At 51.3% G+C, this 14,046-nt stretch overlaps 1 protein-coding gene across 2 annotated transcripts in view; it reads left to right on the forward strand.

Annotated features, from left to right (window-relative positions):
* Positions 1 to 913: 913 nt before the first annotated feature.
* CERS4 (ceramide synthase 4) overlaps positions 914 to 14,046 on the forward strand; it is an 80,279-nt gene continuing 67,146 nt past the window's right edge. Inside the window, exon 1 of one of the 2 annotated variants that reach the window (XM_090027312.1) lies at positions 914 to 1,069. The gene's annotated coding sequence lies outside the window, so the exon portion shown is untranslated. Of the gene's footprint in view, positions 1,070 to 2,116; positions 2,271 to 14,046 lie in introns of those variants that run through there. The other variant, XM_090027314.1, reaches the window with a different exon arrangement.

Here is a 14,046-nt window from a genome sequence, read left to right on the forward strand (position 1 = left end):
ACTTTTTTTCTCTTCAGTTCAGTCATATAAATAGACCCTTTCAGGTGTCTTTCCTGAAATATGATCTGTCCTATGCCATATTACGTGGATTGCTTTGCTTGGGCTGTAATGCACTCATTCTACTTCACAAAGCGTCTGAGTGACACACATTAATTTACTGTAAACAGAGAGCTGCAAGAAGCCGCTTTGATATGGATTTGGCAGCAAGGGAAGCACGGTAGCTTTATTAGCTGCTGCAAGTGTGAATGGTGCCAAGCTCGTAAAGGATGGCAGAAAACATTTATTTTCTGCTCCACACAGATGGGCGAAGGAATCGCTGGATAGCACTCCCTACACCTTGCATACTCTGCAGTCAACAGGTCAGACAACATGATCATAATGATCAAGAGCCTTGAAATCCCACAGCTTTATGCATTGTGTTCTGCAGCAATTCCCAAACTGTGGCCAGTGGAAAGTTAGCTGGGTACAGCTGCTGGCTGCTTGTTTTCAACTGACACATCATCCACGAAGCAAATGGAAGGACTTCCAGTACTGTTATTTTTCCCTAAAAGGAACTGCTAGAGTTACCACAGGACAGTTTTGCCATTATCAGCAGCATAGAAGCTGATCTGGTTACAAGATCTCTATGAAGATTGTGGTCCCCTCCATATAAAAAAAAACCAAACTGTTAATAACTCAGGGTTAGACACAATGCTTTGACTGACAATAACAGATGAAGAAGGCTGTGAAAAGAAGACCAGTAATTAAGCAGGGGCTATTCTTGTCATTATTTTCATTGCTATGTCCTCCTCTTGGTGTTTCTCATTATTCAAAAGGTATCTATTTATATTTTTATTTATTAAAAGATGTCAGCTACCATGGTGAATGTTTGGCGGGGAGGGAAGAAAAACATCAGGCAGGAGTGGCTTAATAGGCACCGGAGAGAGTAAGGTGGAAGGACGTGTCAGGAATGGGGAAAGGAAGGCGCGTAAGAGGAGAAAAATGAATGATAAAAGGGGATTCAGGTAGTCAGTGATACAAGGCAGGCCATTACACCAAGTTGGAAAGAGACTCAGAAACCAGAGAGGAGGTAAGAACCCTTCGAACCTAATTCTGTTTGGCCCAGCACATCGTGTCCTCATTGATATCCGGGCAAACTGTTCGTAAAATTCTCCAAGACCAGCGTGACAACGATGCATGTCTGCAGGCCCCGAGTGCCGCGCGGTGCTGTGACTACTGCACAGTAGTGTCATGTGGCAGGAAGCGCGACGCTATTGTGCAGTAGTCGAGAGCTACGGCGCAGTCAGCATCACAAAAAAGCCGTTCCTCGGCGCGACTGTGCAGTAACTCCGGTTACTACGCAGTCATTTAGCGCTTTGTTTATACGAGTACTAAATGACCGCGCAGTAACCGCGGCACAGGCCGGGCCTCGTGTAGACGCTGCCAGGGCGTACTGAATGGCTGTTACATCTGTTCGGCACCGATGGTGATGTTCTTCCGTGCAGCTTCCACACTGCACATTCGGGGTGAGCGGTGTTTTATAGCGAGAGGAGTCCTTCCACACTAGTCTGTGACACATTACTTTAGTCCTGGGAACCGCTGATCCCCTGAGCTGAGCAGAGTAAAATTTTCTTTTCAGAACTGCCTTCGCAGAAGGGCTTTCATTCAATGCCCCCCTCTCAAAATCTGGTTACGGAAATGCAGGTTTGGGGGGGTCGCATGACTTTCCTTGGCTCTATCCCTCAGGGAAGGGCTCAAATCCAGCCGCTTCTGGGTGGATACTGAAGACGCGTATTTCACCATGCCTCTAGCTGAGAGCTGCAGGGGTCTAGAAGCACCAGGACTTGTCGGTGCTCTGTCCAGCGACAGCAGATTAACCCTCGGCCCCGCTGGCGGGCTCCTGCGTGGCGTCCTGGTCCGGCTCCGGGCTCTTGATCCGGCCTCGACCGCGGGCGTCCGCAGCAGGAAGGCGACGGCAGCAGCCAGCGCCCCGAGGCCAGCCCCGCGCTTGCCGGCGGCAGACGGCGGTGCTTCCCCGCAGCGGCGCGGGGCTGCGGGCAGGAGCTGCACCGCCCCGCCCCCCGCAGCGGGTCCCGGCTCCTCCTCCTCCTCCTCGGCGCGGGCCGCGGCGGGCGCGTTGGCCCCGCCCCGAGCATCTTCCCCGTCACGCCCCGGGGGCGGGGCCGCTCTCAGGCCCCGCCTGGCGGGGGCGCCGCGGGATCGCCGGCTCCCCTCAGACTCCGGCGCGGCTCCCGCAGTCCCGTGCTGAGGGCAGCATCTCGCAAGAAGAAGTAAGTTTCTGGCTGGCCTGGGTGGGGAGGGGAGGGGAGGCGGGGCCCAGACGTGAGTGCAGTGGCACCGGGTGCTGAGGCGTGAGGGGGGGCACCTGCCGCTCCGCGGGGGGCGCGCGCCCGGCCCGGCCCGGCCCGGCCCCTCCAGGGTCAGTGACATTAACGAAAGGCGGCAGGAAATTGCAGGGAAAGTCTTCCCAACAACAGCCCGCTTCCGATCAAAGGATTGTGAAGCTGACAGTGAGGCTAGGAGAATATACAGGTAATTTTAAGAGGGGGCGGGGGATGTCCTAGATGTCTGTGATCAGCAACAAAAGCCCCCCGAACATTATAAACCCCAAACATACAGACTTAAGGTTAAAGCTGCAGAGAATCCTAGTGTTTGGTAGCTGAAAAATACGGAGGCGATGGAAACTGTGTTTTTGGGGTCATCTGAAGCTAGCCTGGACAGTGCAAGAGAGAGGAAGCTGATTATCTGTTATGTCATAGCCAGCCACTATGTGTAATGAGCACATAAGCTGCATGCACCCGTTGCAGGCGAGGAGACAGCCTTGTGACTGAAAGTCTGCAGGCCTGATTATTATTGCCGGCTCTGACATGGGCTTCTTCTGGCTGCTGTGCTCAGAACCTGGGGGGGGGGATCAAGCCACTTATTTGCATTCCATGCTTAAAAATGGATGTAGGCATCTAATTTTAGGTACCCAGATTTGAAAGTGATGCATCTGCTTTGTCAAGTATGACTGGCTGTTAGTGCTGTTGGGTGAGGAGCGCGAGTTCTCACGGGTGCTGGAAGTTGAGAGAGCTCTGCCCGCAATGTGGATTTCCACCAGCTAATTCTGACTTCCTGTGGCAGAATTATATCTGAGAGGGTAAAGCAGGGAGGATGGGTTTCTAAGTCTTACAGCTGTAAGGTCTCTCCAAAACAGGAAGAGGAACAAGTGAATGGCCCTTCTACACATAGCAGGGGGCTTCAGTTTGTGTAGAATAAATTCACCTCAGCACATTTTAATTACTGAGCCACCTGTACAGTTTTTTCCATTGTCAAAATAAAGAGATTGATTTTCTGCATTTACAACTGGGAAATATCTGGGAGAGACTAGGTTCCCTCCTACTGTACCTGCAGAGAGTGCTGGGAGGAACCAGCTCTGTTTCAGCTCTAGGGAGTGAAAATAAATCTCCCTTCACCAAAAAAAAAAGTCTAGTCCTCTTAAGCTTGGAAGATGATTGAAACCCAATGTATCGGGATGTGGAGATAAAATAGAAACTCTTGAGCCTCGATAGGGTCTCTCTTTGCAGTCTCCAAATCTGAAGCTGTTAAGCTTCTTCATTGCTACACAGCTGATTTATAAAAAGATAGACCTAAAGATTTAGAGTTACAGTTTGTAAAGCCAGTTTTCTGCCAGAAGTAGACCTAAGCAAAGTCTTTCTTTGTACTTCTATGCATCTCTGTTTTAGTATGTTCCTACTGGGTTTTTTTTAGCCAAGGCTAAAAGAACAGTAGGACAGTGAAAGAGAGTGGGGTCTAGCTTAGGTATTTTCACTATGGTTATGAGCGTGCTTTATTTCCTGAGGCCCTTCTAAGCGGAAGAACTCACGTATATGGGTTGAGGCACATCTTTGCCAACCAGAGGGTAACTTAGTTATGATATCTGTCCTCCGTCCCATCGGTCTTCAATCTTGATTAAACTGCGAACCTTTGAGGGCCCCATGTGCAGATTTTGTCAGGCAGAGAGACAAGTAAGTGGCTATCTTACCCCTAAACAAATATATATCCATGTCCCTTGTCATGCCACAAACGCCAAAAATTGTGGCTGTGACAATAGGTTGTATAAATGTATGCTGTTTTTTTTTTGTAGTGAATGTCTATATTTGCTTTGTGTCAGGAGAGAGCAGGCAGCCTGGAGCTGCCTGTGCTCTTCTGTTGCCCCAGGCCGATGGTCCTAAGGCTTCAGGGGCCAATCCTACACGTCTGGGGAACTCCCAAGAGCCCTTGCCCAATGTTTGCAGAGGCACACCGCAGGAATCCCTCAACAGAGGATTCCCCAGGTATGCATCTTGTGCTGCTGCACCCTGACTTGAGGCACATCTCTGCAAATGGAGAATCCCTGGGTTCCCTGCTTGCAGACCTATGCTCTGGGAATCCCACAATAGGGATTTCCTAGGTGTACATATCGTGCTGCTGCACCCTGACTTGAAGCAGGCTTCTACAGACAGGGAAACTGGTGTTCCCCTACTCACAGAAACATGCCTCAAGTGTTATCCTGTAGGAGTGGGCCCCTGCTGTGCTTGGGAGTGGCAGGCTTCCACCCTGCAGGACAATGGGCGATGTCTGTTTTCCCAGTGAACCAGATCAGCTGTGCTGGGATGTCTCCCCACGCACCTGATCTGCTTTATTTGGTGACATCTGTTTATAGCCTCAGAGACCCCTGCAGCTGTTTCATAGGAAGATCTGGACCTAGATCTATTTCTCTGCCTCACCGTATTAGAAAGAAGTTCTTTTTAAGATTCTTCTTAAGGAGCGCAACAGGGGAAAGTTTCCATTCGCTGAACATTTCTCTGCCTGTTTTCTATCTTTCTAGCAACTCTTGGAGTGCTAAGAGATAATATGGTTAAGATAGATTTTATGTCATGATCACTTTGCAGTCATCTCTAATGTGAAGTAGAGATAATGGTTAGGCCTGTGCAAAGCGGCTAGTGTTCGCTTCAGATTGGAATTCAGCCAATTTGGGGGACAGCAGTTTGATTCAGATCACTGTCCTGATCTGATTTGGCTAAATCTCAGAATCAGCCAGGCCAGGCCCATCCTCTGCCCCTCTTCCAACCAAGCAAAGGCTGCCAGCACTTGGGAGGGGAAAAAAGCCCTGGCTCAGCAGGTGCTGCTGGGCAGGGGAGCGATCCGCACTGGCCCGCACTGGCCCTTTAAGAAGGAAAAAAACCTGAAGAAACCCCGGGATTCATCGCTTCTGCTGGCGTGCCAGGTGGGGGCCTCTGCAAGAGCCCCGGCTGCACCAGCAGCGGTGAGTCCCGGGGCTTTTCTTGGGGGTAATCCTCTTTGGAGGTGAATCCCGTCCTCCATCCTTTGTAGGCTTTGGAGAAGTTGTGCGACTGGCATGTCCCCAAGTCACACTTCTAATTGGCTTTAAAGGGTGGCTGAATGCACTGCTGCTCTTCCAACAGTAGGTGGCTACAGAGAGCACATATCCCAGCATGCCTTGCGCTAGCAAGCATCTTTAGGTTCTCCTTACTATGCCAGTGCCAAACAAAACACCTACTGGGTGCACAAATTGTGGGTGGTCAAAAAATTTTTGTCAGAAAAATTTTAATGAGCATCACTGATCAACTCATGACCCTGAGCTTCCATGTTTCAGCTGTATTTGTGCTTCTGTATACTGTGACCCACGACTTCTACCGCCATTGCCTGCTATCGATTCATAGGTGATCATCACCTTGCTGGCCTAGTGTTATGAAATTAAGTGCAGAAAAGGTGATGCAATAAGGTTCCAGGAGCCCATAAGGAACCTGGGGTTAGGAGTCAGAGCCCAAAGAACACAAGCTCAGGGCTGAGGCTGGCAGGGTTCACTCTGGCAACTGCCAGGAGAAGGAGCTCCTACATGAGAGAGCTTTCTGGGCACAATTCAAGGTGCTGGTCTTGACCTACGAATCTCTAAATGGTCACTGTGTTCTGTGCTAGCTACGGCTTCTGGACAGTTTTCAAGGGTAGTCCTTTGTAGAGTGCATAGATGGAGTTGGTAAAAGGCACTTCTAGCTGCATGTGCCACCTGAAGGTCCAGGTGCCAAAGAGGATTCAGGAGCCCCTTCCCCGCTCCCCCTCCCCCCCAGCTGTGATCCTAAGTGACAAGGGAGACTGAATCCCATCAATGATAGATGTCCAAGTACTTTCCGCCTGCCAATTCAAGTGGTCTCCCCACCATGATCACTTCTGTCGTATCTGGATTCATTTGCTATTGGTTCACTCGCATCTAGTTCCTAACTGCAGCAAGGCACTGTGAAAGGACTGAGACTAGAGGGTCAGAGTCAGAAGAGAAGGAGAGGTAGAGCCGAGTCCAACATATGGATGGCATCTCACTCCAAATCGCTGCAAACTCATCCACGGGCCTCAATACACATTGAACAGAAGAGGCAACAAGGGGGACCCCAAAGGAAAGGTCCCAAGGGGATGACAATTACTCATCCATCAACCTCCCTACTAGGAAAGAGCAGAACCAATTTAGAGCAGCCCCACAAATACCCACCAGGTCAGGTAAATGTTTCATCAGCAACTCTTGATCAACTGTATCTAAGGACTCAGAAAGTTCAAGCAAGATCAGCAGGACATAAGTTCATCGATCTGGATGACCCTTTCTTTAGCCTTCTTTCTGCCTCTGAACCCTGTCAGTATTGCTTTAGTATGGCATCTGCTCTTTTGGGGTTGCTTATATCCATCTTTTGTGAAGGAAAGACATCTGCAATTTGCACAGGTTCCACTCCAAAGAATGAAGCAGCTGCATTTTTTTATTGATTGAAAAAGAGTTACAAAAATAATCACTCTGCATATGATTTTTTGTCAAGTTATTTTGCCCTGGTAATCGCATCACTTTGTGATAAATTGAAGTGAAGAGAAAGCATCCTTCAGTTGCTGCAATAATGGTGTTTTAAAAATAAGTCATGATCTCAGTCGTATGAATCAGTGATGAGCTGTGAAAGCAAGGGATGCTAGCTTTCTGTGTGAAGAGCCACATGGTTATAGCTTACATTCTGGCTTCTGTTCAAGGTTGAGTTATCTACTATCAATGAATGATGTAAGTGTAATGACTGCTGTGGTCTCAGTTTAAGGTGGCAGTGAACAGGTGTCCATAATCCCATGCAGAGTAGAGATACTGACCTGGCTTGGAATAGATGCAGAAGACAAGTCATCTGGCATAGCTACAATGTTTGCATTGGCAGCAGGGAGTGAGGACTGTGTCACTAACAACTAAAGTGGGAAATGGAGCCTTTGGTTGAAAATGGAACTATACATTAATAATCTATGATAGTGGGGATCAACCTTGGTGTCAAAAAGTAGCCCCACCCCATCCCCAAGTGGCACTCTAATCCCTTTTCCCTGCCTGATATGCTGCTCTGCTTTCTGCTCCGTGGCCTGTACTCCCTGCTTCCGTTTCACATGTACAAGCAGCACTAGTGGCTGTTCCTCTTGCTACTGCTGCTCTGCCATCCTTCAGCAGCCTCTTTTCTGGCTTCACATAGGCTCCAAACAGCATTCTGCTGTGGGTGGACAGGCAGGTGGGCCAACAGATGTGGGCCTCTCACCTACCAAGACATAAGCACTCTGTCTAGTGTCTAGCATGAGCCAGTAGCAGGAGGTCCAAAGGATAGCCAGGTCAAAGCCAGAAGATCAGAGTCCAAATCAAAGCTGAAATAAAAGGCAAGGCAAGGGACAAGCCAGGTCAGGTACCTGGGGTAGCTGAGTTTCAAACAGTCCAAGGCATGAGGCAGAGGCAGAGGTGGAAGCCCAGGCAGGGTCAGATCTGAAATCACAGTACAGGAGCATGTAGACAATAGTGCCGTCTCCACAGATCTTTCCAGGGATTGAGGTCAAACTGACAGGCCTGTAGTTTCCCGGATCTTCCTTCCTCCCTTGAAGATAGGCGTCACGTTGGCCCTCTTCCAGTCTTCAGGTACTTCGCCCAAGCACCATGTCTTCTCAAATATCCTTGCCAGTGGCCATGCTATGATGTTTGCCAGTTCCTTTAGCACTATTGGGTGTAATCAATCCAGACCAGCTGATTTGTGAGTGTCCAGTCTCTCAAGGTGTTCTGTCACAAGATCTACTCCAATGGTGGGCATAGATTCACCCTCACCTTGGTCATCCTGCATCTTGTCAGGCAGGGTGGTTCTTTTAGGCTGGTAAAAAACCAATGCAAAATAATCAGTAAACAGATTAGCTATTTCCTGGGTGTCAGTTGTCAGCTGACCCATTTGGTTTAGCAGGAGTCCAGTGTTGCCTTTGTTGTCTTTCCGACTTCCCGTGTATCTCGAGAAGGATTTATATTGTCCTTGATTCATGTAGTCACTTGGAGTTTGGTGCCAGCCTTGGCTTTCCTAGTTTGCTCTCTACAGGTGTGGACCAATGCAGGATTTTCATAGATTTCATAGACATTAGGGCTGGAAGGGACCTCGGGAGATCATCGAGTCCAGCCCCCTGCCCAAAGGGCAAGAAGTCAGCTGGGGTCATAGGATCCCAGCAAGATAAGCATCCAATTTACTCTTGAAGGTGTTCAATGTAGGTGCTTGAACCACCTCCGCTGGCAGACTGTTCCAGACCTTGGGGGCTCGGACAGTAAAGAAATTCTTCCTTATGTCCAGCCTGAAACGGTCTTGCAGGAGTCTGTGACCGTTCGACCTAGTCATCCCTTGGGGCGCTCTGATGAACAAACGTTCCCCCAGATCCTGGTGGTCACCCTTGATAAACTTATAGGTGGCCATCAGATCACCCCTGAGCCTACGCTTTTCCAGGCTAAAGAGTCCCATGGCTCTCAGCCTGTCATCGTAAGATCTGTTTTCCTGACCTCTGATCATGTGCGTGGCTCTCCTCTGGACTCTGTCAAGCTTCTCCACATTCTTTTTGAATTGTGGAGCCCAAAACTGGACGCAGTACTCCAGCTGCGGCCTCACCAAGGCTGAGTACAAGGGGAGAATGACGTCCCGGGATTTGCTCGAGAAGCATCTATGGATGCAAGCCAGCGTTTTGGTCGCTTTGCTAGCCGCAGCATCGCATTGCAGGATCATGTTCATCTTGTGGTCAATGATGACCCCCAAGTCTCTTTCTTCTGTAGTGCTATCCAACGTAGCACTGCTGAGCCTATAAGGGTGCTGCAGGTTTTTCCTCCCAAGGTGGAGAACCTTGCATTTTTCGGTGTTAAACACCATCAGGTTCTCGTCTGCCCATTTGCTGAGCTTGTCCAGGTCAGCCTGGATCACCCGCCTGTCCTCTGGCGTGGATGGTTTGCCCCAAAGTTTGGTGTCATCGGCGAACTTGGCCAGTCCACTCCTGACTCCAATGTCCACATTGTTAATGAAGATGTTGAACAGGATGGGTCCCAGGACAGAGCCTTGAGGGACCCCACTGGTCACGGGGCACCACAATGAGTGACTGCCATCAATCACAACCCTCTGGGTCCGACCACGGAGCCAATTTCCCAGCCAGCGGATCGTGGTGGAGCCAAGGCCACAACTGGGCAGTTTGGCCAAAAGGTGATCATGGGATACCAGATCAAAAGCTTTTTTGAAGTCAAGATATATGACATCAACCTCTTCTCCCTTGTCCAGGTGATAGGTCACCTGGTCATAGAAGGAAATGAGATTGGTCAAACAAGACCTACCCGCAACAAACCCATGCTGGCTGTCCCTTAGAATGTTAGCCTGGGCCAGTCCCTCAAGGATGGCCTCCTTAGTAAACTTTTCTAGGATCTTCCCCAGGATAGAAGTCAGGCTAATGGGCCTGTAGTTAGCCGGATCCACTCTCCTCCCTTTCTTGAAGATCGGCACCACATTGGCCTTCTTCCAGTCTTCGGGCACTACACCAGAGCGCCAGGAGTTTTCAAAGATCCGTGCCAGGGGCTGGGCTGTGACGCTCGCCAGCTCCTTGAGTACCCTGGGGTGCAGATTGTCAGGGCCAGCTGACTTGAAGGTATCCAGCTTCTCAAGGTGTTCCTTCACAAGGTCAGCATTTATGGAGGGTAGGGGATCCCCCTCACCCAGATTTCCCTGTCCCATAGCAGGCATGGGCAGCCCGTGGGACTGATGAGAGACTGATGCAAAGTACCTATTTAATAGGTTGGCTTTTTCCTGGGCGTCAGTTATCAGTTGCCCCATCTAGTTTAGCAGGGGTCCAACATTGCCCTTGCTTTTCCTCCGGCTCCCCACATATCTGAAAAAGGACTTTTTGTTGTCCTTGATGCCTGAAGCTAGTTGGAGTTCAGTTGCAGCCTTGGCTTTCCTGGTTTGCTCCCTGCAGGACCGGACCAGCACGGAGTAATCCTCCTTGGAGGTTAATCCCATCCTCCATCCTTTGTAGGCTTTCCTTTTTAGCCACAGGAGGTCCGCTAGGTCCCTGGAGAGCCAGGGGGGCTGCTGTGCCTTCTTGCTGCCTTTCCTCCGTGTTGGAATAGATTTAGCTTGTGCACTGAGGATCACTTCCTTGAGAAGCAACCACTCTTCTTGAACTCCCATCTCCCTGGGGTCATGGTCCCTGAGGGCCTGACCGACTACCCTCTTGAGCTTGTCAAAGTCATCTTTTCTGAAGTCAAGGACTTCTGTGTTGCTGACTGACTTGCCAGCTTTACGGCGGATGGTGAAGGTGATCAGCTCGTGGTCGCTGTCACCCAGCTTCCCATCGATCGCTAGGTCGCCGATTAGGTCGTCCCCCATAGCCAGTACCAGGTCAAGCAGCGCTTTGCCTCTTGTTGGCCCATAGACTTCTTGAGTCAGGTAGAGGTCATCCACGCACGAGAGAAAGCTTTGCGACCTGCTCAGATTTTGCTGAGTGATCTTCCCAGGAGATGTCTGGGTAATTGAAGTCACCCATGACAACCAAGGTCCTGGAGCAAGCGGCCTCATTCAGTTCCCGGGCGAACTCCTGGTCAAGCTCAGGACTTTGAGTGGGAGGTCTGTAGTAGACTCCCACCGTTGTGTCCCCTGTGCCGTATTCCCCACGAATTTTTACCCAGAGGGTCTCTAGCTGTCCATGTCAGTCACCAACATCAGCTTGCAGGGACATGTAGCTTTCCTTCACATAGAGAGCTACACCCCTGCCCTTTTTGTCAACACGATCCCTCCTGTACAGGGTATAGCCCTCTATACCCGTGGTCCAGTCATTGTTGGAGTCCCACCAGGTCTCTGTTATCCCAATGACATCATATTTCTTTGCACTGAGCAGGAGGACGAGCTCGTCCTGCTTGTTGCCCAGGCTCCTGGCATTAGTGTACAGGCAGTCAAGTGTGCCCTTGGGGGCTCTTGCCTTGCCCACAGATTGTGCCAGGGCTGGGGCAGGGGTGGGCTCCCTTAAGTGCCTTGGTCCGCTGGCTTTGCAAGGGTCGCTCTGCAGGCCAGCAGTGGCAGTAGTCCCCCCGTCCCCCAGCGGGCTTAGTTTAAAGCCCAGTGGAGCAGGTCAGCCAGCCTGGCTGAGAAGAGCCTCCTCCCCAGGGGAGAGAGGTGGAGGCCATCTCTTCCCAGCAGCTCGCTGCCTCTCTCGCCAAAGAGTGGGCTGTGGTCATGGAAGCCAAAGCCTTCCCGATGACACCAGTGCCGCAGTCTTTGGTTGACTGCGTGGATCCTCCTCTCCCTCCTCAGCCCATAGCCCGAGACTGGGGGGATGGACGAAAACACCACCTGAGCTCCCAGACCCCTAAGCCCCGCTCCCAACTCCCTGTAGCGCCTCATGACCTGGCTGGGGGTGCTCCGAGCCGTGTCATTGGTGCCCACGTGAATAAGGAGCATGGGGTAGTGGTCTGTGGGCCGGAGGAGCTGCGGGATCCTCTCCGCAATGTCTCGGATGCGGGCCCCCGGGAAGCGGCAGACTTCCCGGGCTAAGGGGTCGGGGCGGCAGATTGCCCCCTCGGTCCCCTGCAGGATGGAGTCTCCCGCAACAAACACCGTTCGCTTTGTCTTGGGGAGAGCGGGGCCAGTAGCTGTGGTTGAGCCTGGGTTGCCTGCGGGAGCCGGCAACTGAGCAGGCTCTGCCGGGGCTGCAAGTGGTGTGAACCTGTTGCTAAGCTCCGGAGAGGGAGGGGCCTTGGTGCAGCGGGCCTTGGGGCCCTTGACCACCTTGGTCCATGCCCCTGACTGGGCAGAGCGGGAAGTCCCAGAGTCCTCCTTAGTTGTGGAGAGAGACGGAGCTCTCCCCTGTGGCTCCCGGGAGAGAAGGGCCTGGCAGTAGGAGTCGATCTGCTGCTCACAGTCCCTGATGGCACGCAGTCTCTGGACTGTGGCCTGGAGCTCCTCCAGCTGGCGTGCCAGAGACCCCAGTAGGGAGCAGACCCCACATGGGGAGATGGCCATACTCCTGGGCCCCAGAGCCTGAAAAAGGGACAGGCAGCCCCCGCAGCCAAGAGCCAGGGGCTCCGTCTGCGTGGAGCCCGGAACCATGGGCTCCGTCTGGGTGGCCGTCTCTGAGGTGCCCAGTGGAGGGGCCACAGAGCCCGAGGGGACCCTCGGAGTGCGGCGCATGCCCATCTGTGTCATGCCTCTGGTAGGCTGGCTACGGCTGGGGCTGGCTATGGCTGGGGGGGGTCGCAGGCAGGGTCTCGTGCCCTCCCGCACCTCCCCTGCGCAAACTCCGCGCTAACTCGGGCGCCTGTTTGCGCAGCCTGTTCGCGCAGCTCCGGTCACGCGGCTCCCTGGGGGGCTGGGCCAAGTAGGAGCCTGGGCGGGGGCTTGACCCGGCCCGGCACCAGGCAGCGGCCTCCTCCCAGCAGGATACTTCTTCTTAGTTGTGTTTCCTGTCTTCCATCCTCTATAAACGTCTCTTTTTAGACATAGGAGGTCTGTGACTTCCCTGATGAGCCAAGAGAGTTGCTGAGCCCTTTTATTACCTTTCCTACAGGCTGGGATAGACTTCCCTTGTGCTTCTAGGATTGCTTCCTTAAGGAGCAACCACTCATCGTGAGCTCCCCTCCCTGTCAAATCATGGCCTCTCTCAGGGCCTCAACAACAAGCCTCCTGACCTTATGAAAGTCAGCTTCCCTGAAGTGGAAGACTTCTGCATTGCTGACTGACTTGTCAGTTTTGCAATGGATAGTGAAAGTGATCAACTCGTGGTCACTGTCTTCCAGCTTCCCTTCGATTCTCAGGTCGCTAACTAGATCAGCCTCTTTGGCCAGTACCAGGTCCAGCAGTGCTTTAACTTTTGTTGTCTCCTAAACTTCTTGAGATAGGTAGAGCTCATTCACACATGTGAGGAATCTTTGTGACCAATCAGATTTGGCTGAGTGCTCTTCCCATGAGATGCCTGGGTAGTTTAAGTCTCCCATGACAACCATGCACCGCAAGCATGCAGCCTTAGCTAGTTCCCTAGCAAATTCATGGTCAAGTTCTTGTTCCTGATTTGGAGGTCTGTAGTAGACTCCTACCATTGTATCCCCTTCATCATGTTCTCTTCCTGTTGTAACCCACGGGATCTCCAGTCTTCTTCCTTGGTTGCCAGTCTCCACTTGTAGGGAAGTGTACTGCTCCTTCACATAGAGAGCTTCACCCCCACTCCTTTTTTCAGCACAATTTCTTCTGTAGAGGGAATAGCCATCCATACCCATGGTCCACTCATAGGAGGAGTCCCACCAGGTCTCTGTTATCCCTTTAAGATCGTAGTCATTACTTTTTAGCAGAAGGACCAGTTCCTCCTATTTATTCCCTAACCTTCTGGCATTTGTGTACAGACAAATAAGTGTGTTGTTGGAGGCCCTAATTAATGATTAGTGTGCTCCAACAATCTGTGCATCATGTGTATTGAAAGTCACCATGTTTTAAAATGGCAGCAAGGGTACTTTAACTAAAATTCATCAAACGAGCTTTAGTTAAAGTACCCCTACCTCCATTTTGAGGTATGGGATACTGAATACACATGACGCTGTGGGTGCTTTAATTAGAATGTCTCTCAGAGCCCCTCTAATTAAAGCCCCCCCCCTCCACCCCAAAGCATGTGTATAGATTCCCTGAGCGCCTAATCAGCATGAGTGAAACAGATATTGCAGCTCATTCTGTTGTGCATTCTTTGGCAAACAGT

Source organism: Crocodylus siamensis, chromosome 14, assembly GCF_052110815.1.
Source record: "Crocodylus siamensis isolate JL-2025a chromosome 14, ASM5211081v1, whole genome shotgun sequence".
NCBI classification, from domain to species: domain Eukaryota; kingdom Metazoa; phylum Chordata; order Crocodylia; family Crocodylidae; genus Crocodylus; species Crocodylus siamensis.